The 27,648-nt window shown below is 33.1% G+C and overlaps 1 protein-coding gene and 1 long non-coding RNA gene across 4 annotated transcripts in view; one reads left to right on the plus strand and one right to left on the minus strand.

The window, feature by feature from the left end:
* LOC106711534 (homeotic protein antennapedia) overlaps positions 1–27,648 on the plus strand; it is a 159,273-nt gene that overhangs the window by 75,906 nt on the left and 55,719 nt on the right. Inside the window, exon 1 of one of the 3 annotated variants that reach the window (XM_014503874.2) lies at positions 16,663–16,982. The exons of the other annotated variants lie outside the window; for them this stretch is intronic. The gene's annotated coding sequence lies outside the window, so the exon portion shown is untranslated. Of the gene's footprint in view, positions 1–16,662; positions 16,983–27,648 lie in introns of those variants that run through there. 3 annotated transcript variants of the gene reach the window in all.
* Positions 1–27,648, minus strand: part of LOC106711535 — a 31,289-nt gene that overhangs the window by 2,572 nt on the left and 1,069 nt on the right. The window lies entirely within an intron of this gene.

The following is a 27,648-nucleotide window of genomic DNA, read 5'->3' on the forward strand; positions in this document are numbered from 1 at the left end:
GACTTAAGACACAATATTGATAATCTCTCAATTTTTTTTAGGTTTTTTCATGTATAAATAGTCAATTCTAAATTTATGGGTAGAGGTTTACAAACCCTCGGGATTCGCGCTCTATTTCTAAATGGAACTGTGTTATTAGTTTTAGGGTAACATTTAAATTGTTCCTTTTGATTAAATCATATCTTTAGATATTTTGCACCATCTTGAATTATAAGAGTATTATAATTTTTATTGGATTTTAGGTGACAGAAATCATGGCAACTAATACTAATACTGGCTCAAAAATATTATAAACATAATATATCGTAAATAATATAAACAATATGGCGAAACAAATGTATAAAAACTACAAAGAATAAATTGCCTAATAGAGTTATTAGAAAAGAGGAAGTAATAAAGTAAATGGTTTAATAATTCCACATTTTCTACAAAGAACGTTTGATAAATGTAACGCGTTAGGCTTAAAGAGCCACCAAAGCGGGTAGGGCCAAAAAATGACCCCGTTTACCGTTATCTATGGTCATCGCTACCATGGAGCTTCCCTAAACGCTGCCGAATTTCGAATTCCGACATCATAATCTAAGTTTCGGACCATTATGTACATAAAAAGTTCAAAATGAAAAGTTCACTTAAGATGCATTCCAAAATATACTTTATTGTTCATTGATTAAAATACATTCTTCGTTAAAATTTGAATAGAACGTGAACATCTGCCCATAAGCTGGAAGCAGCTCGCGCGCATTTGAAATTTAGTAAAAAGAACCGACGCCAGAGGAACAGATGCGACGTGGATTCCTAAAGGCAGATGTTTATTAAATTCTCTCATAGAATAAGCGAGCTCTTTGTTTTTATCCACTTCTTTTCTAACAATATAGGAGTTAAACGTTTCTCCATTTGTTACGTAATTTGCGGTCGATACATACTGCAATTAGTTTCGATGTCAACCATTACTAATTGAATAGTTTCTTTGTTATGTTTTTCAAGATAGCCTCCATAAATATAATTTTATAAGTTAGATATAGGTACTTCGTTATAAGATTTTACATACAAAGTTCTCGTAATTAATATTACCAATTTGTCAAATTTAACCAGTAACAAAACGCATATGCACAATTTATAATTTGTATAAATAATAATCCAGGATTTGTAACGTAAAAAATTCTAAATTAACGTTGAACGTTGTAACGAACGGAGAGTTGAAATTTCACGGTCAATTTTTACACGATTCGTGGAAGTTGGCACCGGTTTAATCTGAACCGAGTTTAACTGCCTTTCGACATGCAAACCTTGCGTGGACCGAAATTAGATAAAGTAGGGAAACAATTTAGAGAATGAGGAAACATTATTAAAGTCCCTGAATAAATAATTACAAATTCGATTTTTATTTTATCTGTGTTGTATTAATGTCAAAGAAAGGTAACAAATTGCTTGTTTAAAAATATTTTCAATCTAACTTAATGATTCTTTATATCCAATGTTCTTTGAGTAATGCAATTTCAAAATTTGCTAGCAGTGAGCAGAGTAACTTTTTAAAATAGCAGATAATTATAGACATTTCACTGGTAATTATTTTTGTAGTTATTAACATCGAGTATTTACGGAGTTGTAAATGCTCTCTCAATTTTAGTTTTCCCTGTCATAATTCAAACATCGGGTAATTTTTCGGACACATTTTGGTACGAAGCTTTTCAAATGTGACGTCATCAAACGCTGCCATGGTGAGTAGGTCCACACAATGGCGGCCGCGGGCGATTCTTGTCTCGCCTTATACCACGGATATAATATTTATGAGGGGTACGTTTTCACTCTATAATTACGTATCGATTCAAGGCCCCGCGTCACGACGCCCTAATATTATTCATGCTACGGCCTCTTCAATTACTATTTTTAGGTGGGTCTCGGACGCCGGCTCGGCGCTAGCCCTAGTTTTATCTACTAGTTATTTCGAGCTACTTTGAAAAATATTTACTTATTGTAATATACAGATTGATCTATTATTAATATTATAAATGCGAAAATTTAGATGGATGAATGGATGGATGTTTGTAGGTATCTGAGGTATGGCTCAATGGATCTTGATGAAATTTGGCATAGATATAAAACATAGTCTGGAAGAACACTTATGCTACTTATAACGTTTTTTTTTTAATTCCACGCGGACGGAGTTGCCGGCGACAGATAGTTTATAAGAACCTTATACACCCCATGAATGATAAATTTGTTTCCTTGGCAATCTACTTCAGGAAAGTTTTGTATCGGATTTTTAGCTTATGACCAGGACAGATATTCAGCTGAAATTTTAGTAAACTATTTTTTGTTGCAATCATAAGCAATTTGATTCCTGCGCATCTGCGATTCCTCTGGTATTGCAGATGTCCATGGGCGTCGATGAACACCTTGGTTTTCCCGCTGCTCGTTTGCCCCCTTCTCTTATAAAAAAAAATTCTTAGATGGTAGCTCTCTAAACTTAGTAGTACACCAACTTTATTTACCCAATACCAACTTTACACAATATTTGCCCAAATAAGCCCAAAATTAGACCTAAAAATTTGTCTTTTGTATAATTCGTACTGCATGATCTTGTTTGTCAATTGCTATAAATTAATTGAGTATTATTAAAGGACTTCATTTAAAATATATTGAATGCAAAACGTGTGACATGAACGCAATGATATCAAATGAAAGGGAAAGCGTTGGCGGTTCGTGATTGTGGAGTCCCGTTGGCACTGTACCTGTTGCAGGCTTATTTACGACCCAAAACAATCGCTTTATCTCGCCCCGTCCATATAATGCGGCCGTAAAACCCGATTCTTTACGCGCACAAACCTTAACAGCTTCTTGCATAACACGTCCTTTGTTTATAAACAAAACTTCTCAAGGACTACCGGACTTTTGCATTTCAAGTTCAGTTACAGCTCACCTTCGCCGCGTATAGGTGCGCTTGTACGCACCGACAATACTCCGTTAACATTCCAATATTTATGTTCTCAAGATTTATAGCTTTAAAGTTTACGAAACAGTATTATATGTTAATAAATAATATGTTGTGTAACGCCTAGGAGCGATCTAATGGGGGTCATTGGGTGTGTTTTTAGATTAGTGTGTTTATTGCTACACGACATTTTATGAGTTAGACGACTTTTATGGCACAGTTCGCTAATTGGTCGCAGTAAGGGACGAGTGATTACGAATGCGTATCAATATCGAATAGTGATTAAGATTAAGATGAGTGTTTATAAGGTGTTTGGATGACTTTACTGGTGGAATGCTCAATATTTATTTTGAGGTATCTATTAATTATATCTCATCAATTTATATTTATATACACATATCTATTTAAATTATGAATCTAAGAAATACTCTCAATAACAAAAACAGTAACTGCTGGACTTCAGAGTTTTTAATAGGTCGCCAAGTGACCTGCGAGTGAGACGTTAGAGTTAAAGTCATAGAATAAAACAAATGAAATATGTATAAGTAAACATTTCTCAACATCATGCAAATTCATAATCATATCCAAGTGATACATTTAAAATCTAGACCGTTCCTTCAAAAAATGAATGCAATGACAGCGAAATCTAATTCCATGTAATGTAATTCAAAAAAGCTCACCGACTCATCAATACGAATGCACAAAAAGTACTTCGAGAGCGAGAAATGGCGGCCACGGGCGGGGAGGTTCGGGAGTGGGGACAAAAAACTAATAATAACAGCGTGTCACCCCATCACAGTTCCGTCCCATACAGCCGCACCTACTGCCGCTCGTGTGAACTTCGTAAGCCATTTTGAATATTAAAAAAAATAGGATTTACCCGCTTATTCCACTAATGGCAGGTTTCTGAAGTATCAACAATATCAACGTAGGCATCTAAAGTTTTACTCATTTGAAATTTAGTTTAACTTAACTGACCAATTTTTGTCATTAAATTGTCATTATTACGCGGTGTCAACACGGTTATTAAGGAATAACATCTTTTCATAGATACCTTTTTGAGTTTTTCACACTTTTATCTATTTTATGTCAAAATGCGCGACAAAAAAACAACTGTTAAAATTACAATTAGGACGTTACAGAGATGAAAGAGTTGTCATTACCTAAGGGATTGCAATAATTAATATTTTTTAATAAATAAATTAGGTATTATAGATATAATTATACGACCAAATTTTGAAACAGTAAAGTCAGACAAATCGACTTTTGAGTCTAGAAAAAACAATTTAAGGTTACCCCGTGACTTGGTCAATAATTAATGCCACAGATAAAGCGATTTAAGAAATATATATTTCCAATCCGCCCCAAAACTATTGAATGGTTCGTTTACGTAGCGACAAAAGTTAATCTTATAGATAACACCATTGAATCACTAGATAATGAAAAATAAACGTAAACCTCAGAAACCGGACACAAATCGTGTATACAGTGTTTAATTTTTAATTAATTAAACTTCTTGCTAGGAAAATTTAATGATTCCTTGTTTAAAAAAGTAATTTAAATTTTTTGGTGTTTACATCAATTTGCTTCTCAACCGTATTATCAATTATATGAAATTTGTGTTCAATTTTTGTGTATTTTTCCTGACAGGATAATAATCAACTCCTAACAAAAATGGTTATGGAAGGATTATTTCTACTTATTACAAGGTTATGATTGTGAACGCTAATCCTATTGACTCAAAGCATTTGTTGTAAAGTATAAAAAAATATTCATTTCTAAAATATCGGCGGCGACTTCCTTCTACTTAATGAAAATAAGGTCATTGACACTATCCGTTCACACATGAACGCAGCAATCTTTATAACAGAACAATAACACAAAAAAATCATGTATTTTAAAACAGTACACACGTATGATTTATAGCCGAACCTCACGTATTATTATCAAAACAGCGAATGGGTAATCGCCGGCTGTAATCTGCCGTAATTATAACTTGACCGAGCTAGTGTAAGTCACGATTTGGTCTATCTAGACATGGGGGCGAGAGTTTAAAAACCACAGTCCTCGTTAGTTCGTACACAGAAGCCTAGCTACGACTAGATATATAGATAGCGCGCACCGAATCTGATTATCATCGCAAGACGAGACTAAAGATCGTGTTACACCTAGTTTATGGCAAAACTTTAAACTTTACAACAAAATTGTGTCACAGATTCGAGGCGTATTGTTTTTTTTTTTCTAACAAATTTCATGTTAATGTCAAGATAAATAACAAGATTTATATATTTTACCCTAGAAACGATTCAGTATAGTAAAATAAATCAATCAAGTAATAAAAGACGTTAAAGTTTTTTTAAATACATACATATCTACAACATTACGGGAAGGTTAATGAACGATCGTTTAGTACCTAATTATAACAACTTATACTTTGTAATTTTTATATCTGAGCAAATTATAACTGACATGAGGCCGTTCATTAAAAATCTTTTAACATTTTCCTTAACGTCAAGAACCAGTAGCTAATTAATGCTTCTAATTGTCAACAACAGTTATTGATTAGCCGCTAGATATGTTATTAAATTATGGCAATTAATTTCAAATCACAAATAATTTTCAATCATAGAAACAGGTCGACCGCAATTATAATTGCAGAATCTGGTTTCTGACTAATTTTTTACTAACGGTCGATAATAATATTTTTACTAATTAAATGACTAACTCTGATGTTCATATAGAAATTTTTAACATTAATATTAAACATCAATATAAGGAAACAAATTTATAATATTACGCAACATGACATTTTTACTGCTTATAAAATATGCCTAAAGTAAATATTAAGTAACAGTCCGGTGTGTCCCAACCGTTATGTTGAAGCCGTGAGTTAAAACGTCCGATAATTCTGGATGTAAACACGCGAAACACGATCACCTCGTAGACTCGGCCATCGTTCCGCCTTTATTTAAAATATTTCCTATAAAATTTAAAGATATGCATCTACCGATGTATTGATTTCATATACATTTCGGAAATAAACTTATTAATATCAGATATTACGTTATTCGACTGACTATGGTACCAAAGTGTATCAACGTATACATACATTATGCAATTTAAAAAAAATAGTTTCTTTCGTTTATATTAAACGCCAATAAAATTTTCAAAGCAATACAGGGTACTGAAGCAAAATTAAAATAAAAAAGCCCAAATTGTCAAAAAGGGACAATGCGAGAGCTAAATTAAATTCAAATATCGTAAGAGGAAGTTGCCGCGCCGCCCTCGCGTCTCTCTGAGATTTATTATATTTGTCCTGCGCTTATTTCATTACGACTCGTCGCGGCATCGAATCCCCGACAGTTTAAAAATATATACCATGCGTTAACATATCCAATATTAATCATATAATGGCGATTTAAATTTAAATTTTTAGTTTAAATGCCTTTGGTTCTATGTTGTGCAATATTCAAAAGTGTTTTCAGAGCAAAATTAAAAGCTTCAATGAACCCGCGAAGAAGATAAAATAAATGTTTAATAACATGTAATTAAAAACGCGTATAATCTATAATACAATATGTCTTATCGTATGTTTTTCTTTGTTGCAGGTAAACGATCCTTGCTGTTTCTCCGAATATATTGAAAAAAAAAATTATATTGGTGAACTAATTTAAGGTGATGTCGAATAGATGCTTTTAAGTAAAAATGTGCTAATACCTATATTAAGTTAGTTTAGTATAAGAAAATCTGTTTCTATCGATACAAATTTTTAGTAAACACAGAAACATTCCTTAAAAATGTTGAATTTAAAAAGTAATCAAATAGATCCGAGTACTCAAGTTCTGAATAAGTTAATTTTGTTCCAATTTCAATTTCGCATCGTGTCCGGTGAAAACTAAATCACAAAGCCATTAGTAAACAAGTGACGTTTACACAAGTGAAGAAAATACGAGCTGAATTTTACGTTTAGTCTACAATCAATTGCGAATAGAAAGTGGTGGACGGCTATCCGTCTCGTTCACACTCATGAATAGCCTTATCAATCTAACGCGAATCGAACAATAGCGTCGCATGTTTGATTTATACAGTCGTTTAGTAGAAACATTACGGATAATTATAGCAGGATTAAATAATGTTAATGCTTTATAGAGTTTTCCACTTCTACAACACACAAAAATGTATAAAGTTTGTTGTTGTAATAATTAAGATACTTCGATCTGTAGTAGTATGAAATTTTTAATATATTTGGATTTGTAAATTTGAAAACTAATAAAATCTAAGTTTACAAAAGATATCTCCAAATCTTAATATCTGGCATTTTAATTGAAAATAAAGTATTTAAATATTGAGCTTATTTAGTTAAAAGTTTGATAAGTTACGTAATATCAATTTGGCTCAAGTCGCAAATAATATCATAATAAGTATAATCCGAATTGAAATAATATATTATGTAGGTACCGAAATTTAAATTAATTTCGCTTCTTAAGCTAACACGGTATCAAATTACAAGCTGTCAATTGGTTAGGTCGCAACAAATCCCAAGACGTCACGCTCGCGCTACACCTCCACAAAGCCGAACAGAAGTAGGAGCTCAGCTCGCGAGGTTTTCAAGGGTGGTGCTTTCGGCGGGAAAGCGGCTTGAAGCCCGCGGGGTGACTGGGGCCGGAGGGGGAGGCGTGATGGCTCGTATTGATTTAGTGCCGTCGTCGACGGAGCTATGTACTGGCCGGTGTAGCGCGGCGTCGCTGGATGCGCTTTCTTGTGACGCTTCAGAATGGAGTGTTGCGCTTTGCACTTGCTACTTGATGCACTTGCTTGCTTGCTTTCTTGATTTCATTACGCGCTAGGATGGAACTTTTTAAGGTAGTGAAGTTTATTGAAATTAATCCATAGAAATCGTTTTTCAATAAAGTACATGTTTAAACATAATTTAAGTTAATGGGACTTAAAAATTGCACCTATTTTCATACTTTTTGCTTCTTAAAAGAGAGCTGAGAAAAAATATTGAACAATATAACACACGATGGTTATTATATTTTGACAATATACTACAAATCAATAACAAAGACGTTAGCTAGAAATTGATTTTAATCAGAGTGATGTAGTTAATTCTCGTACATGCGCTATCAAGCGCTGCTGCGCTGAGTTCCCGAGGGACATTCTCCTGGCGTCGAAGATTTAAATGGATATTTAACTTTAGTCTCAAGGAACCTAAAGTCTATTGCTTTTAACGTCCTCGGGGCTGCGGCGTTTTTTCTTGGGAGGGAAACTCGCGAAGCTTTTAGCAAATGGTTTAAAATCGCTCGGATTTTAAAAACTCGTACAAACTTTCTATTTGTTTGTCTTTTTTAAATTTTATCTCCAGAGCTTTGTAAAGGAAGAAACTTTTTTCTTTCAAAGTTGAAGTAGACTAGGGCTGTACACGCTTATTATAACTTTGTTGTTCATTAATTAATTAAAATAATTAAAGTTTGATAAGTGAAGTTTAACAGATTTTGCCTTCAATAGTAAAGTTTCATTGGTAATGCAATCTTTGATCTATATGTACCAATAATATTTGTATTCGATCGTGTAGAAATTCATAAAATTGAGGTAAAAATATAAACTTTTTTACTTACTGAGCAGGAAATAGTTACTTAAAGCAAGTCTGCATACAAATGACAAATTCACGTAAGTCATGCTATTAATAAATTTCTTTATTTCATACAGGTATAGTGTAAGATAGAAATCAGAACATTTGAATTATTTCATTTAAAAGCCTAGTAACAATTTAGTACACGTTAGAATTATGGTGAGAACGTCGCCACAGAGTAAGTCGTTGTAAAAAATATTTAATGAGTACAAATTTCACACGATAAAACTTACCAAAAACTTAACAATCTAGAAAAAATGAGTAGTAATGTTGTTATCTTTATTCTGTATAGATAGATATTCTTGATGATAAAATAGTTTTATTTTTTAAATAAATAAATATTTATTTTGAAAATCGTTTTATAATTGTTTTTTTATGTTGCGCACAACAACTAGTTGAATAACACACCAAAGTATTAAGTATGAACATGCTATATTAATTAGCAGCGTGTGTATTTCAATTAAGCTTACAAAATAAAATAGTCTCTGTTACGCAAGTTAATCTGTGAGGGCGTAAAAAAATTTATGATCGTGTTGTGGCCGCGCTCGCGCCTACGTTTTACGGCCGGTTTTGGGTTCGTTTCCTACTTATTTTAATTACCATTTTAATTACTTCACCGGTGATAAGAATCATACGGTTATAAGCGCTATTGTTAAGATTCGTACCCGGGAATCTTAAGCCTAATTATCTCGTTTATGATTTTATTTTTATACACTCATTAACCCTGTTGTAGGGGTCCACGCAGGTGTCGGAATTTCTTCGCACAGATGTGTTTAAATAGTAACAAATTTAACGATGTCGGCGGTAATGAGATGTGCTTCGAAACCGAATAAATTTTATTGTAGCCTGGCTTTTCACGTCATATTAAGTCTACTTTGGCGCTAAAGTCATTCTTTATCGCCTGCGCTTATAAAGCGGTATTTGCAATTCACAGACAGCAGTCGCTCCGCAGGTACGACTTTGGACCTTATCTTTTATTTATAACTAAAGAATCCCTCTTTCAATAACCACTACTACGAGTTCGTTATGTAATACAATAGCAAAAGAAATGTGAAATATTTTCATTGAACAAATACGAGTAATTTGTTAACGACCCTGTTATGTTTGCACGCACGATACTTATACTTGGATTGTAAACTTGTACATAGTTGGCTTGTAAGTTATGTTTAAGTATGTTATGGAAACGTGAAAACATTGTTTACATTCACTGCGTTAGTAAATTAAATGTAAAAGTTAAATTACTAACGATTAAATTCATCGTTATAACGATATTGTAAGGATTTAAGTTAGTTTTTACTATAATTTCCACTCCTTTAATTTAATTTATTCATTAAGGCCTATGCCCAGCTGTGGGCACATAAAAGCTGATGATGAAAAACGTTGAGAGCAGTTATTCTCCTTTAAAACATATATTGGTATGAAATTTCATCACAAATCACTACTTTCACTTCCAGCTTCCATATCTTCGCTAAATATATTAGCTTTAGTAGGTAACACTCCTCCATTTTTCGGTATTTATTCGTATCGGAATATAAAAATCGAGTCTCAAACGACTTCTATAAATATGTATACAATAGTAAGATATCTCAAAGGCCGGAAACCAGCGGGTGTTCGCTCTCATAATTATATTCACGGCTGATATTTTTGAACTTTCACGTGAGCTCTTTATTTCGTCGGTTTTTTTTTCTAAACTTTGTGATTTACGCCACGAGTAGGATTCTGTGAATGTCGGGAAGTGTCGAAAGCTTTATGCGACTCCTAAATTTATTTTATTTTAAATGATCCCTTAGTATTGTTTCTGACAAGTCTTTTTTCGGGATTTGTGTGTCACTGAGAATTGTTGCTTGGTATTATTGAAAGTTTTGTAGCGACTGAACTGTTTATAGGAATTATAATATATGATGATTAACTTTTTTTTATATCAATTTTCAACAACTCTCGTATGTTTCTGCTAATATTTTTACCAAACACATGAATATAATATTAATAATGTTAACATTCTAAAGTATATAATATATTATAAATAATATGAATGTAAATGAAAAAGGTTAAAGTTTTAAAAACGATTAGTTTATTTTAACCAGAAGTGAAACCATTACTTTTCTCTGTTAGTTTTCGCCCCTTTGCACTTTTTCCGGGCCAAAAAGAAGCAAAAGATTTACGCCGGCCACGTCTGGGCCTTCCTCGAGGATTTCCTTCGAGTGGCGTTATTCTATATACCTCCTAAAGGAAGTTAAACGCTTAAGGTGTGTTTTACTTCTTTTTCTTGTAGATAAACCAACAAACAACAAATTTTATTCCCTTGCACATCTGCAAACATAATTGAAAACAAATTTAGTTTCTTTTACGATTTTAACGTTTTTTATGTTTGATGCTATTTAAAACGATTAACGACAGATTAATATTTTTTCTACAAAAATTTTCTATAAAGTGTAAATCAATTTTAGAATAATTTTACAAGATGAGTAATTTTATGCTCAAGTTTACATTTCAAAGTAACAAGAATACTATTTCACAGTCAGTTTAATTAGATCTAAACTAACTGAACATTTGACAACGGCGCCGGTATAAGTTAATAATCCAATTAAAACCTCCTTGGACTCCGTTGCGGGTCGTGTTTCAAATTCGAATAAATCTCGACTCGAACTCGTCCAACGGAAATAGCACTTCGCCTCTCCATAAATCCCAGTCTATTTAAGCAATCTCAAAGAAAATATCAGATCCAACTAATAACCTTCGCTTTGATAATATATGCTATCGGGTTTTGATGAACTTTACTATGTTGTTTATCTGTTAATTGTTTGTGTTTTTATAACATGTACTTATAACATTTTTCATTCACGAAGAAAGCTATTCATTTACTGAAAGCCCATTCGCTTATTTTGTTACTTATTAAACATAAAAAATCGGACAATTTCGTATTTCAATTAAAACATATAAAAAAGCAAAAAGGTCTTATTTATACTAGTTTTCTTTGTTATTGTAGTAATTTTTGGACTAAATTGTGTGAAGAGTATATTTTATTATAGTCCCAATTGATGGGAAGCGTTAGCGCAAGAAACATCTGGTTAATGTAATTAATGTAAATTTATGGAACCCGCCGGATTCGGAACGCATCATTTCTCAAGACCGAGTAGACTTGTTGCTGAATGTAAAACATCTCAGTTTCCTCGTGCTTTTATGGAGGAAAAGAAATAAAAATAAATATTTTTATATTACTCACTAGTGACTGCATAGATTTATATCTCAAGATTAGATGGTAATATGTTGTGGTGTTTGCTTTGCCAATGTTTTTTTTTTTGAAGCAAAGCGATGGCAAGAATTTCTTCGTTACTATTTAAAATGATTGCAACTGTTTTGTTTATTATATGTTATCTTTCGCAATATTTCGTCGAATGTAACGTGGGAACAAGGCTACTTCCATTTGTGGTGACCAATGCAAATTATGTAAACTAGTTCTGATGGTTTATGGGTGAAATCTTCGATGCATAATTAATTCCAATGTGATATTTAGACTGTCTTAAAATAAATAAATTTTTCGCTAATAATTAACGGTGTATTTTTAATGTTTCTTAATTTTATATGTTATTTGATTTCAAAAGTCACTATAGTAAACAATTTTTTTGAAATACCAGTAGTTTTTGTCCGTCGAAGTAAAAGACCTGATATTTTTATAGGTTTCTAACATTTGACTATCAGTGAGCGTATTAGATAAAGATACAAGTTTATTATCTGTTAAGATAAATATTCTCTGGTATATTGCGACTTGAATAAATCAACATCGCTCGTAAACTTGAGTATGCGAACCTATAAAAAAAAACCAGTGCAGATACGTCTTTATAGATCTGGTTAAATGCCACGATATATTGGATAAATTATTCTCTTATCACTAATTACAACTCAATAAAACCTCTGATAACTTTTAATTGAAAGCGTGTGCCACATTAATTTTTATCTTTTTTTTATTTTACAAGCGGTAGGTATTCGTTTACGATCGTAAGATTATTATCGACGAAAAAATATTCAATAAGAACAGGTGAAAACATTTTTTTTTCAAAGTATCGAATCGATTTTATAAAAAATTGTTTGGACTTCTGACTTGGAAGCATAAATTAAAACTAAATCGAAACGAAAAATGTGATTCCTTATAATATTCGTTGCATTACCATGACTACGATAAGTATATTGTGTCCTATTCAAGAACAGTGTCCTCCAACAGGCATTAGGCAAGTCTGTAATTGATTTTGAACAATTTATAGTGCCGCTGACAGGGGAATGATTCGATAGATTTATTGATGCTTATGTATTGTATTGTGATTAGGGTTGTACTTCAGTGCTCTAAGAAATATTTCGTTTAATTAAAGATTTTTAATCGAAGAATAATAAGATTTATTTTTCTTGCGTATATAATAAATTTACTTGTCGCTTTACATTTCTATTTCAATTCACTGTGTGGGTTTTTTGTTTATTAAACAATTTGTTAAATGTAAAAGAAGTTAAGAGCTTATTGATCATAAATCCTTAATCAAAAACAATTTCATTTAATGTTATAAATTTTTAATTTTACAAATATAAATTCCTTTAAGCACTGTAATTTACACATTCGAGAAACTGGTCAAGTACTTCACATAATTGCGCTATAAAACCACTACAATCATGATGACACAGAAGTAAAATACAAGCGAATGAAGCAACAAAACTAAAATTATCGATAATAGACCTTTCATTTACACCGTAACTTTTTCTATCGATGTTTTCGGTACAAAAATCGTTGGTGGCACCTACTTAATCATGTTGGTAGCCCACCTGCCCGCATACATATTCATTAGTTCAATATCAGCCTGCAGTCAATATCAATAACTGTTTTCGCGACATTTGCAACGTTTGTACCCAAATTAAATAAAATATTCAATAGGGGTGTTCAGGTATTCAGACGTGTATCGATACTTTCGTCAAAATATCGATATTTTATAAAAATGTTTTGTCTTTGTTCACCTATCTAATGCATCTAGTTCATAAGTTTTGGGAGATTATGAAATGATTAAAAGTTAAAAATATTTCTTATCCACTTAATAAATATGTAAGGTTAATAAAGCTCAGTCATATTAATTATTTTGATAACACCTCACTTAGTAGGTTATGTTTTGATGATAATGATTCTAATTGTGGTCATTTGTCAATACCAAGCATCACAAGGTTTCATGTTTAAATATTATATATTTGCCTTAACATATTAGATTATTGCAACACTGTAAGAGTACAGTTGTATCGAAAAGTGTTATGTGGGAATGTCTTATTATATTCTTAATAAAAAAATATAAAGAAGCTCACACGACCGTATTACCTTAATAGGGTAATACGAAAAGAACTTTGTATTCTGCCTACTTTTGAAGAAAATTTGCATATTAGCGTAGCAAGGTCATTGACATCGATGAAGTCTAGGTGACGATACTTACTAGTTTAAGTTCCTATTAATATATTGTGTTTCGGTGTAATAACCGATAACATACCGATAGAAGAAGAAAAGCAAAATATTTACAATATGTAAGATGCATTTTAATTAGTTTTGCTTTTTAAAAAAAAAAATATAAATACAAGAGTTTTAGGAACAAATGCGTAAATTCGAGTATGCGTACACACACATATTCGCAATTGTTTGTTTACCGAGCCCGTTTTATCATAACGAACGTTTCAATTAAAGCAAACAATAGGGGATCACATGCAAATATCTCCAATTAGAATTGTTGTATAGCAGCGCCAAGGAAAAATGCAAAGAAGAGACGAATTCAATTTAAAATGAGATCCGTCTACGTTCCGCCAGGCCCGCGTCGATCGAGACCGAATTGAAAAAGAGGAACAAAAAAATGGCGAGCGGAATAAATAAAAATAGAGATCCCGCTACAGCGCAAGTCGCCGTTGAAATGGAAATAAAACAGCAAAACGCTTTTTGTGGACGAAATAAATTAAAAAGTGTGTCGCGATTTTGCGAGCAACGGAACGCTGGCCACTGGCGTACTTTATGAACGTTGCGTGCGCGCTGATGCGGTATTGAAAGATGTCTATTGATTTAATCATCTAATCTATTCTGAATGATTTGTTATACTATTATCACCTTAATTGTCTCTGATAAACGTTAATAAATGAAACTGTGTGATTTACCTCTTTGGTAAATTAGTGGTAAACTTGTTACATCACATGATAATTACACACAAATGTACACAGTTGTATTGGTTTTATGCAAAATATTCACTTGAGCAGATAAGCATTCGGATGTGCATTCATTATTTATTCTCATTCCTGTTTTCTTGATAAACTTTAAGGCATGATCATTTCGAGCGCACACCAAACTTTTCCTTAGTTAATGCACTCGGAAACAGTAGGCGTTCATAACCATCGAAGGGAAAGTTTTACCTAAATTATATTTGTGGGTCGTCACGCTTTTCCGAGGGTGCCAGGAGGGGGGAGGCGGAGCGGGGGACGATTAGAAGGGTCCTTTGTGAGCTCACCGTAGGTGGCCGTATTCATAGTCTCATGATTGACGTTCGCTTTGATTAAAAAGTTATTGGAATAGTGATGTTATTTTGTATGTCGTACCTACAATTACTTATATATAAGTATAATGACGCATCCAAAGTAGTAAATGTCAATAATTCTGAACATATTTAAATGTGGATGGCGACCTTTGTTGACGCAGTAGTTATTTATTGCTCATATTTTAGCATAAATGAGAAATAATATAAATATGGAAGTAATTTGTTAAATGTCAAGTTTTATTGCATTTACAAATTACGGAAAATGCGCTAAGTACGTAAACTAGAAGTATATTGGCCGGAAAATCACATAAGAAATTTATGTTATTTCGAAAAAGAATCTTATAGTTTTCCGGCCACGTAATGCCAAATAATGCCAAGGACTCGACTAAAAATACCGGTCCGTTGTAATCCGGTCGCCACTTAAGTTGTGGGGGCAATCGCTGTACGCATTTCTAACATCTACCTAGTTTTCTGTTAAAAGTAAAGTTACATATTCCTTAATTTACTTTTAATGGATTGCTTTGTTTTCTTCAGCCTTTTTTATTAATTAATTATACTTTTGAAATATTAATATTCACGTTTATGAAATTATTAAATGCTTCTTTTTACATAGATCATGAATATTTATTATTCACAATTTATGTTTGTTTTTCTACAACATTTTTATTAAAATCATGTTAGTTGTCTAAAATAAATGATATTTTATGTACTATATACATTACACATGTGTACAAAAACTTAAAGCGTTATAGTTCCACAAAGCTTAATAGATTTTACTAATGATGGTTGCCAGAATCACTAATCGAATATCGCTGAGCGAACTAGCTGAAATTTAAAGTGAAACTGTCTGTCTTTATATCTATGGTCGAATCACTGAAGTACATTAACGCTTGAATCATTGTATGACCATTTCACTTTACACGCCACGATTTTGTCTTTCTAGAAGGCAAAATAAGATATCAATCAAATAAGTCGCTTAAGTTTATTGCTCTCTATCTGTTCATTAAAACTAACTGTTTTCAATTAGAACAGGTGTTTGAGCGGAAGTCTTTTAGTTATTGAGATATATTTACTTGGTACTTGTGGCGGGATATTTTTTTGAATTAAAAAGTAGTGGGAAATGTCTACACATTTTAAATAGAGTAAATAGAGGGAAGGTGGTTCATTACTTGCACTTCCCATGAATCCAGTTATAGGTTTCCAGTATAAATAAAGTTTAAGGGGATTGAATATCGCCGTTTTGTTATGGGCTAGAAGACCACAACATTTCTCCGCCTACTGGGCTAGTGATTTAGGCTTATGTTATCGACACATCGCAATATCGAATCAATTTCAACGGATGTTTGTATTAGGTTAGTCTCCCTGACCTGATCATAGGCCAATGGTTTTAAGAAAGATTAGTCAAGGAAAAGTAGGAGTGTAGTAGTGGATGTGCCGAGGGGCGGCGTGTTGGCGTGCGGGTCGGGACAGGGGTCGCGGGGCGCGGGGCGGCGTCGTGGCGGCGGCGGCGGCAGTGCGCCGCGCGCGGCCGACGCGCCGCCCGCCCAGTCGCCGCCCGCCCGCCGCGATGCCGTCCCGCGCCCGACCCGCGCTCTGAGCCGGCTCCGCACCCGTGATCCGCCACGCACGAAACTGAATAAGTTCGACAAATCATCCTCCTACTTGGACCATTACATTGACGTGTGACATTAGCCCCTAGCTTCATTTTATCGCCTAGTACAAAAGTAGTAGTTATTAAAGTTAGTATTTTTTAAAGTACAAAGTTTGTATAACTGTAGAGTAGACACACGTAATACAGGGTCAGTTTGTATGTAATTCAATGTGATCGTAGTTTAAGTCGACGTGATCGCTCTTCGTACCGAAATAAAATCGCGTGTGATTTTTGGTAAGTTTTAAATTATTAAGCGATCGAGTGATCAAAATAAACCTCACACTTATCTTATAGTGCTACTAAAGATACACAGATACCAATGGAGCTAAATAAAAGATAAACATTCTAACATCAACAAGACAAGTATTTAACAAATGATATATGCATTCGTAGACGGCATTAAGTCTCGCTGTAAACGAAGCTACTTTCATTCGTTAATGCAAATATGCATATTTCCTAGCAAAAGACGCGATAGTGTATGATTTAGCGCCACGGTACACACTAAATCAAGATAGGCGGCGGCGAGAACAGTACGACGAGACTTCGAGCGCGCAATCCGCAAATTGTTTGTCCCGAGCCTAACAACTTAAATTTAGCACTTACGAATGCCGATCGTAAATCGAACGCGCCATGATTGTTTTGAATGCATTGAAACTTAGCAGCCGAAGAATACGCGAATGGAACGTTTACGCGCCGAAAGTTTGATTAATCGCTCGCGTTCGGGTTTGCGTTTGACTCAACGAGCTGTGAGTCAATAAATTGTTTAACCTACTTTGGTATTACTCTTGGTCTAATGAAATCAAGGTCCAATTTACATAACCCGTATCTACTTCGTCGTAAAACCGTGACAAGCGGAAGCAATCATTTTTTTATTTGTTAATAAATTTTATTCGATGGCAATTACGTTGCGGACATCACTAATTTTACAGTTTATTATAAAAATGCATAATTTCTCACATACGTCTAATCTTCTACTTAATAGCTACATGCAAGCCTGCCCAACCCATGGGAATATCGCATCACAAAAAATGGAAGTACACTCGCGTTATCTTGCATACAAAAACAATGATATTATTCGTCTCCATCCGTTACTAAATTCGGGAAGTAGACGAAGTCGCTCGGTTATCTTAAAAACGGTCCATAAAATTAAATGCTTTAATTTTTTTCTCAACTTCTTTATATTAGTATAGTAATCAGTACTCTTGTGTATTTATAAAACTAAAGTTAAAACGCTGTGAATTGTTTCAAAAGCTTTTGACAAAAATGACAATGTCATTTTTTACATTAAGGCCACAAAATATTACAAAGATTGTAAATCAAAATTCGAAACTTTGTCTTGACAAAACGTCAGTTTTTTCTTTGTCTATCTTAATAGACACAAAAGAAGTGAAACAAGCTTAGTTTTTAAGGCATTATTACGTGGGCCTAACGGGATCTTGCATTACGAAAGACCCCAAACGGTAACAATGATGTGGGTACGTGAATGGGCTTGCGCAAGAGACCTTTTATTTTGTTTTTGTAAAGGAATTTACGTGGAGGACGCTTATGTATGCACTCAAGGCGTTACCCGCCATTGTTATGGGGTGGTCGGTGAAAGCGAGGTTATTGATTATTGAATGCGAACAAATTCGCTTGTGTACGAATTTATTTTTCAGAAAGTATTTTCGATGAAAGATAAATTGCTATTTGACACGTAAGGTGAAGCTATTTTATTAAAACACAAAGAATATAATCTTTATCATTACTTTAATGTAGATTATTTTGCATGAATTAATTTGTCTGAAAGTGTTACTATTAGCCGCGCGCAGAAGGTTTGCTGATGATTTCCCCTCCTACTAACACCGCGCTCGTCTGCGTGACGTCAATGTGCCATCGACAAAGCTTCTGCGCCCGAACAATACATTTTACAATGTTTCAAATGCAAGAGGTTACCTAATTTTTTATGTTGCATTTAATCTACGTAGGTTACTAAGAAAAACCAAAGTTCATTCATATAAAAAGTAATTAAACGTCTTTCATAGATATGCATCTTTAATAAATTACTCACAAGAATACAATTAAGTTATAAAAAATAATTTTATAATTCATATACAACTCTTATCAAGAATGAAAGAAATGAAATAAGCATGCAGTAAGTAATGAGGAATGTCAAACTACATTTTTTGTATCCGTTACAATGCTAATTAATTAAAATACTAATGAACAACAAAAAGCTATTTTATCAGTTTGATTTCTTTCTTCATGAATGCATAATAAGGATCGTTTAGGAAATACAAAATCATTTACATATGTATATTTTTAGATGGTCGTTAAAATTCCCGCGCATGTTCCTAAAGTGACAAGATCCGTGACCCGGTTAGCTACAACATATTTTTATTTTCCAGTTCAATTTCCTTTGCGATCGTGTCTAAACTTCATAAATTTCTTAACGAATTCCATATTGGGCAACCTCATAGAAACAACAATTTCGCACGCGCTTACAAAGTTATTTCGTCGTTAGTCTGTAGAAATGTACACTCGCATTCTTTAAATCTTAATAATATTATGAATGTGAATGTGTAGATGGAAGGATGGATGGATGTTAGAAGGTATCTCCAGAACGACTGAATGGATCTTGGTAATATTTGACATAGATATAGAACATATTCTAGAAGGACACTTGGGCTACTTTTCAAGTTATTTCTTTTAATTACGCGCGAACGGTGTCACGGGCGACAGCTAGTTGAATTATAGTTAAATAGAAGTTAAATATTTTAAGAATATATATAAGTGATTATAAACCTATTATTTATATATCGGTGGAAATTCCTAACATAGGTTTTTTTACTATTAAAATCTTTTTTGTAACAATAAGTATCTTATATATTAAAATAAAAACGGTCTATATGTTTTTGTATGTCTACGTGTACCTTTAAATATGAACGTCGCTTTAAAATTGGTAATTTCCGGGAAAACCTATAAAAAGCAGGGGAATGATCATAACAATGGTAGTGCCATTTGTGCCCGGCTCGTGTTGTAAATCATTCTCGAAACGAGTAATTAAAATACTGGTGTACGCCAGAATCAGGCGTTTGGAATTTACGCCGCGGCTGAGGGACGCGGCAACATGAAAGTGATATTGTGAACGCGAATCGTGCAAATATGAAAATAGTGGAAAATTGCAATTGAAAATCTTTGCTTCGGGCACGTCGTCTAGAGATATCATACGTAAATTTTATCATTTGAATTGGAATTTTGTTTATAAATTGCTTGGTTAAAGTAAGTCTAGCCCCATACATAAATGTTTTTGTTACGTTCTACAATTTGGTACGACTACACTTTCTTAAACAATTTAAAGATAGGTATTGAAATTCAAAAGGACAACGACCTCTTGTAACCGTGCATTCCTCTGTATTCGATAAACTGTGAACAAAATTGATTGTAATAGTGTACGGAACAAGAAATACACATTTGTAATCATTGAAACAATTAATATTCAATCAATGCGACTGTCGTAATAAAATCATATTACAAATTGCTATAAAAATATTATTGTTGTGTTCAACACAGTCGTAAATCAAGTATTATGGCTCTATAATTTCAATATGCCAATTAAGCTTAGTGTAACGGCTCCTTAAACGCTTCGCGTTTGTGAACCGGCGAGTGCGTCGTAAACTCGGATTTAACGACCTCCTTTACATTGGGGAATCCTCGAACTTCTGTTTTTATAGACACAAGGTTCAAAACATGTTTTAAGGTTGGCTTCCGATGGAAAAAAATTGTAATTTTGCTGTCGATTTTTAAGTTTTTGCTTATTAAATAGATCACATATCATGATAAAAATTGCAACATTCAATAATTTAATTTAATCAAATAAACTATTGTAAAATATAAATACTATGTATCATTTAAGTTGATGAAAATATAAAGGTTCGTTTTCATTAAACCTATTATTTGGCTTTAAAATGGAAATATGCAAACTAAACATCTGCTACTGAGTTCCACAATGACTCAATTATAAGTGCTGAAACTAAAGTTTACCACTTACGAAGTGGTTTTTTTAAACTGTACTATTCCATTTCATTCCATTAAATCGAAATACTTGCAAAGGGAGGTTAAATGAGGGGGCAAGGTTTATTTATATTTATTGGAGCCAATTAGAAAGCCCCGTCAGTATCTAGTGCATCTTCCCGCTTTGTGTAGACAAGGCGTTGAACATCGCGTGACTTTCAACCCAGGAATTCTTATTGCGATCCTACATTAGTATACACCAGTGGTTCCTAAAGTTTTTAAGTCAGTGAAAACTTATAATTGACTTATTAATTGTTACCAAAGAACAACAACTCATTTAACAGCGCATGACATGATTTTGAGGATATACTAAACAATATACTATATAAGTGTACTGATTTATACTATAATATTAAAAATGCAAATGTTAAGATGGATGGATGTTTGTTTGAAGGTATCTCCGGAACGGCCCATCAGATCTTTATGGAATTTGGCACAGTTGTAAAACATAGCTGGAAGAACACATAGGCTACTTTTTTTAATTCCGCGCAGACAGAGCCGTGGGCGACAACTAGTGTTAGAATAAAATCATTAAGTTAGTTAAATTAATGTGAGTAATAATGGGACTACCTAAGTGCAAAGATTTAAAGTACATGTTCCATTAATTAATCTTAGCTAAGTAATTTTTTTTGCGGAATTTTTAAGTTCCTCGGAATTTACTTTGAGAATCACTAGTCTATAGGTATTTGTACGCGTGCTTTCAACAATAGTCCGTTTTAATAATTATCGAGTTATTATTTATACGTTTAAAAGTCAACATTAACTTTACTTTTGTACACTTTATGTTCTTAATCCATTTTATTCTGGTATTTGTTTTCTGTTGCGTTTCAAGTTGCAGTTTATTTTTCTATATATATTCTTTATTTATTAAAAAGGAAATTGTCTCTTTTATTTACTTGAAAGATAAATATTTTGTGGTGATTTTTATTTTACACGTGCTATTTCTAAAAACTAAGCTGCGTTTTCTTTTATAGACATTTGTAAAATAATTATTTAAGGTTATGTCATACTTTTAAAGCAAGGTCCACATAACGTAGCAAAAAATATTCTCACGACCATTCTTACGAGTATGTGGTAATAATCAAAATGAATGCGCATTATCGCTGTGTACAAATTAAAAACTATAATAGATACTTGTTAAAATAAAAGTATGTTCACAATTTAAGATGGTTTAAAGTTTGGATAGTTAGAAGAAAATCAAAGGCATTATTCGATTTAAGAAGCCCGGAACTTTTGGGCGTGGAGCTTTCATTCCCTGCCAGTTGCCTGTTTGCTATGCAGGGCGGCAACACTCGCCCTGATTTTTGCCCGATGTCGACACTGAGCTCGAAATGTATTAGTCGATTTAACGGCTACCGAATAACACCCCTGAACTGAACGGTTTGTGACACGAATACCTTACAACGTAACTCTATACCGACCCTATTATAGATATTGGATCTCTATAGTCTATTGATACCGACCGTAAATGTTAAGTACAAGTAAATCGATTCGAAAGCAATCTCTATATTGCTTTCGAGTACAATTTTATGTTTGAACTTGAATAACATTTAGCGCTTAAGTACACACTCTATGGTTAGGTCTTATGGAAAAAAAGTAACAAGGTAGCGAGTGGGCGTTCTTACAAGTTATCTGCAAGAATTATCAACGTCAGCGCTGCAGTTATTAAATATTAACTGATTTCATTAACAATTTAATTAGCCTGAAACAACAATCTTCTAGCTATCTCCAACCGCTTCGGCGCTTATGTGATTATTACTAAAGTTCATGTAATTGCTGTTGCTACTGGACTTTTATGTAATTTACTTAATTAGAATCCATGCGATTATTTATGAGGTGAAAGTTTTGTTACATGTGCATGTAATAGCGAGAATTTACATAATGTGCATTAACCGGTGCTTCATATAAAAATATTTTGAGATGTGCCGACACTTTGTTGAGGATGGGCAGAGGCGCGGAGAATGTAGAATAATACACCCAAACCATTGCATTATGTAAAGTGATTGTAAGTCGTAAATGCATTTTAGTCGTCCGAAATAATTCTTACAGTTTTAATTTTTTTATAACACAATCATAAACATAAAATGTTTCAATTGCATAGTTACATAATATTCGTTTATTGCAACGTCCAAGACATTTTGGTATACCGTGTATAAGAGTAAATCTTATATTGTTTTGGTTCCTTTCACATTAGTTGAAACGGCGAAAGTTCACAGAAGATGCTTACATCCATATCCATGAAATTTAAAAATAATGACCAAATAAATGAAAAGTGATTCTATTTAATGCTGGCCAAAGTAAGGTCATAATCGAGTGCAAATTTATTTCGACTGACTTCCAACGGGCGTGTTGCTGTGGTTGGTTTGGGATTCAATGCTAATAGACCCAAAAAATACATAGTTCAGTTTAATGGATAAGGATTGCTGTCGACTCGTGGCCGGTATGATAACGCTATGTGTGATATATGTCGTCTCTAATTGATAAGAATGACATTTAAAACTTTACGGTTTTTGTATTTGAGGCAAATAATTTATTAGATGAAGTAAACTTAATGAATAATGGTTTGGATACGTAAACCACTTTGACAAGAATTCTAAACAAGCACAATTCTTAATTTCCTTTTAGTGTTGATGTACCAAAATGATAAAATTCTTTGTTGATTTATTCAGTAATTATTTAGAAATAGTGTGTAACATTTTAGGACATTTGATTTAAACACATTGTGTCATCAAATAGATTCTTCACCGCTTTATACACGTATATTCGCTCAATTATTTATCTTGGACGCAGTTTCTTAATGAATATAATTTGTTAGCGTCACACGGGACGGCACCGAATTGCTTTCCGCTTGAATCGACGTCAATGCACTATTTACTCAGCCACCACATTAATCAAACCACCGACTTATCGTACAATGTAATAAACTTACACACGTAATTAATTGCAAATTAAAATATATATGGAACTGATTTTACATGTATTTTTTATTTTAGACATTTATCTTAGTCTTGAATTTATCTTTTTACATTTTATAATGTATATTAGATACAGATTAATTATTTAAAACTCACTAATATTTATAAGAATACATTTTTTACTTTACACAATTCAATAGACAAATTGCAGACATTATTAAATCATTATTCTATAAATGTTAAAGATTTTATGGGTCAAAACGGTTATCTTTTACGAGATTAAAGCTTTTCACAAACGAATATCGCGAAGATTTTGAAATGACTAATTACTATTATGTATAGAAGAGGCGTCTTAAAAAATGGACCGACAACATAGTACTCGGCGGTATGGCGGAAATCATCTTGATTAGAGCGGAAAGAGACCGACCAAAACGGACTTCCCATAAACGTTGATGATTTTTAATTATAAAGATACTTACTAATCTCGTAATTACGAGTGACCGATTACAAAAAAAACTAGCGGCATTAGTACTTATAACGGTCATGGAATGATTTATTATTATTATTAAATAAAATATCTGAACATTTTAATTACTTGTTAATTTGTGTGTGCGCTCCCCTTTTATTTTTGTAGATCGGATAAAGAATAATTAATTTTAATTGTCGTTGAAAAAAACCAAGGGATGCCCGTAATTACAACTACAATTTGTTATCACAGTGACACATACATAAGCACGCGAAAATAATTTTCGATACAATAAGTTGTCACAATTCTAAACTGAAATTCAAAAGATCACTTCAGAAAATCTGGAGACCCACATGATCCTTGTCCAGGGACAAGGATCATACGATATAAATAAAATCCTGATTTTAGGAACGAAATATGCAAGTATGCTAATAATCTTAACATTTTGTTAGAGTCCGTTTTCGTTTGTTTTTTTCTTATAAAAATTAATTGACGGATTTGGCTGATTCTTTTCCCTATTATATTATATGTAGGTAATAGTGAATAGTTCTGAGTAATTGTAATTTTTAGCCAGTATGTACTTTAACGTCTTGTTAGTTTAACATTAATTATTGATATGACAAAAACCAGTAGCGAACGGTGTCGCTTCCCTCGGCGGGCTAATGCGATGTTATCTAAGGAAGGGCGAAGGGCCCGCGTCGGCGCTCTTTGCCACTTAAAGCGAGGCTATTTATATCAACTGAGGGTTACTTGGACGACAGATTGGACGGACAGAATGTAGCATCTGTCCTTCGGCCGGTTTCATATCGAAGACTTTAAGGAATTGCAGGAATCGACTGTCAGCCTTATCGTTGTCCCCGACTTCCTTGCTTACAAAGCGATTTTTTTTAATCTCTTCAGCTATGTTATTCATTTTGTAAGTAGAAATTAACCATTTTAGTGTTCCTGTTTAAAGAAGTTGTTAAAGATTTTAAAGAAATCGTTTGTTTCATCTTTTTTTTGTATTACAGTTACAATTTTTATGTTGCAAAACTTTTCATAGATTAATATATGTAACACGTTTAAGAAGCACTTGTAATATTATGCTTTTAATCCAAAGGCATCAATAATTATAAACATCGGTCCTTATAAATTTTAATGATGTAGCGACTGAAAATTTATACGACAGATCAAACGCATCACAGACACATCCAAAAAGTGTTTGACCATTAACGCCCATTCATGGATACCACATGTTCATGCCCATTAAGTGGCTCGAATCATACACTTATTTGTTTATCTTAGCATTAACCTCAATTTTAATGATACACTTACCTAATTGAGATGGTTTGTAAGCTTCGATAATTTTATTGTATGTATTTTTTATTTTTTTAACTATTATAACACTTTTTCTTCTTTTTCAGGTATGTACCAGATTGTGGCTGTTAAAAAGCAAAAAAGAGCAGAATTTTAATTAGGTTTTAAAATATTTTTCCTTCTTCAATGAAGATTAACTAAATTAATTTGTTTTTTTGACAAAAACACAATGACGTAACCACTACAACACAAAAAATAATTATGCAATGCGCTCCTAACAAAATCTTTTAGATACAAACTGCACAGGAAAAAGCGTTGAACTTTTACACAAAAGCTCTCAGGTAAGTATACCATGTAATAGGTAGTGCCGTTTATAGAATAGGATAGAGTCTTATCCGACGTATGAAATAGAGATAGGCGTTTTGAATGGGTGCGAACGGAACAGGTGTATGCGTGTCGGTTGCGCCCTTGCAAAGCTTAGCGCTCAGCTGTCTGCCCCGAGCGGTGATGTTTGAAACACGGGACAGGCGGAGCTTAGCTACAAATCACTCAATGTCACATTTTGACATCTGCGATATTAGGTATTTTTTATCTATAACTTCACCACTTCTTATAATCTAGAAAAACGTTTAGGTGTTTCATCGCTAACAAATTAATCCCCATTAATTTTTTTGATAACACAGAAATCAAGAACAAATTTTAGGAGCATTTTTCCTATTTTATTAAAATAAATTAAAACATATATTCGTTTGAAAAAATGTAGCTACTCTGTGACTGACCATTAAGAATTCTCACGGATCGTCACAACAGCCATAAAGTTTACGACGCCCGCGTTAACATTGTGTTTCGGTTTTTTTAATCGGATCAAACGGATCAAAGCGTTGACTTGGAATTAAACACAAAAATGTTCGTTTACCAATTCTAGGCGACCTTTTTAAGTTTTAACACACCCAAAATCGTTTGAGTTGTAGTATATTCGAGTGAGGTCATACAAAATTGGTCGGTCATGGTTCAGGTTGCCCTCGAATTGTCCAAATGAGGCCATAAAAGTCCCGCTGAGTGATGTCTTTATATAGCCCGTGCTGGTCTAATCATCTTTTTAGTGAGTTCATAAATTACCGAAAAAACAAAGTCAACGAAGCATGAGAATAAATTGACTGATTGACCGCTGGGTTATGAACATATTAAAAATGCTATTGAGTTATTTACATTACATTTGTTATAATTACAAATATTATTTCCGTTAGTAAACCGCATTCGATTGCTTGTGAATAAGCTATCGAATGCGGCTAAATTGGGCTAAAAATTACATTTACACGGTTAAGACTAAAAATAAAAATTTTTGCGATCCTTAAAGAAAAACAACAAATGTCAAATGGGTTCTTTTTGTTTAATATTACGCAAAATGTCCAAACAGTACCGTACATTGTCTGAGGATACAATAAACTTGTTTTGTTTGCATAATTAATACTAGCCTGAAATCCCAAACGTTCGACCGCTTGATCTCGCTCATGCCGTTATACTCGTAAACACAGCGGGTGATGTGAGACCATGCAAAGATATTTATACACCATTACGACTCTTATGACAATTACATAAAGTTTAGTTTAGAATGTAAAATAATTTTTACAGGGTTGTCAAAAAAAATTCTTGTTCCGCTCACACTTATTTAGTCTACTTTTCTCAATAGATTGAACAATGTCCGTAATGAATGGCATTATAAATGTAATTACGTTTTGTACATTCTCGTTTTGTCTAACGTAATTAAATAAATAATTTATGAGGTTGGAAAAAATCTTAAGATTTTTTATCTCTCGTTCCAACTTTGTTTCATTATAATTGTAGAATTGTGATGGCGTAACCAAAGATGCGCATAATAAAATTGCCGCATCCACAGGAGGTAAAAACTTAGGCAAAGAATATTAAATACCTATTTAAATGTATTTAATAATAATTCTTACTTAATTATAAATAGAAACAAAGTAAAATTTTTTGAACAAATTTTCGTTCTTTTTAAGCTTACATAGCTACAAATGGCTATTGAGTAAGCAAAAATGAATAAATAATTTAACTTTCCCCAATTTTCCTTAACGCACTTCATCCTGCATGTCTCGTTATGTAGTATTTTTAACAAAGTAAAATATAAACGTGTATTAATGTTAGTATATATATT

This window comes from Papilio machaon, chromosome 9 (assembly GCF_912999745.1).
Source record: "Papilio machaon chromosome 9, ilPapMach1.1, whole genome shotgun sequence".
In the NCBI taxonomy this organism is placed as follows: domain Eukaryota; kingdom Metazoa; phylum Arthropoda; class Insecta; order Lepidoptera; family Papilionidae; genus Papilio; species Papilio machaon.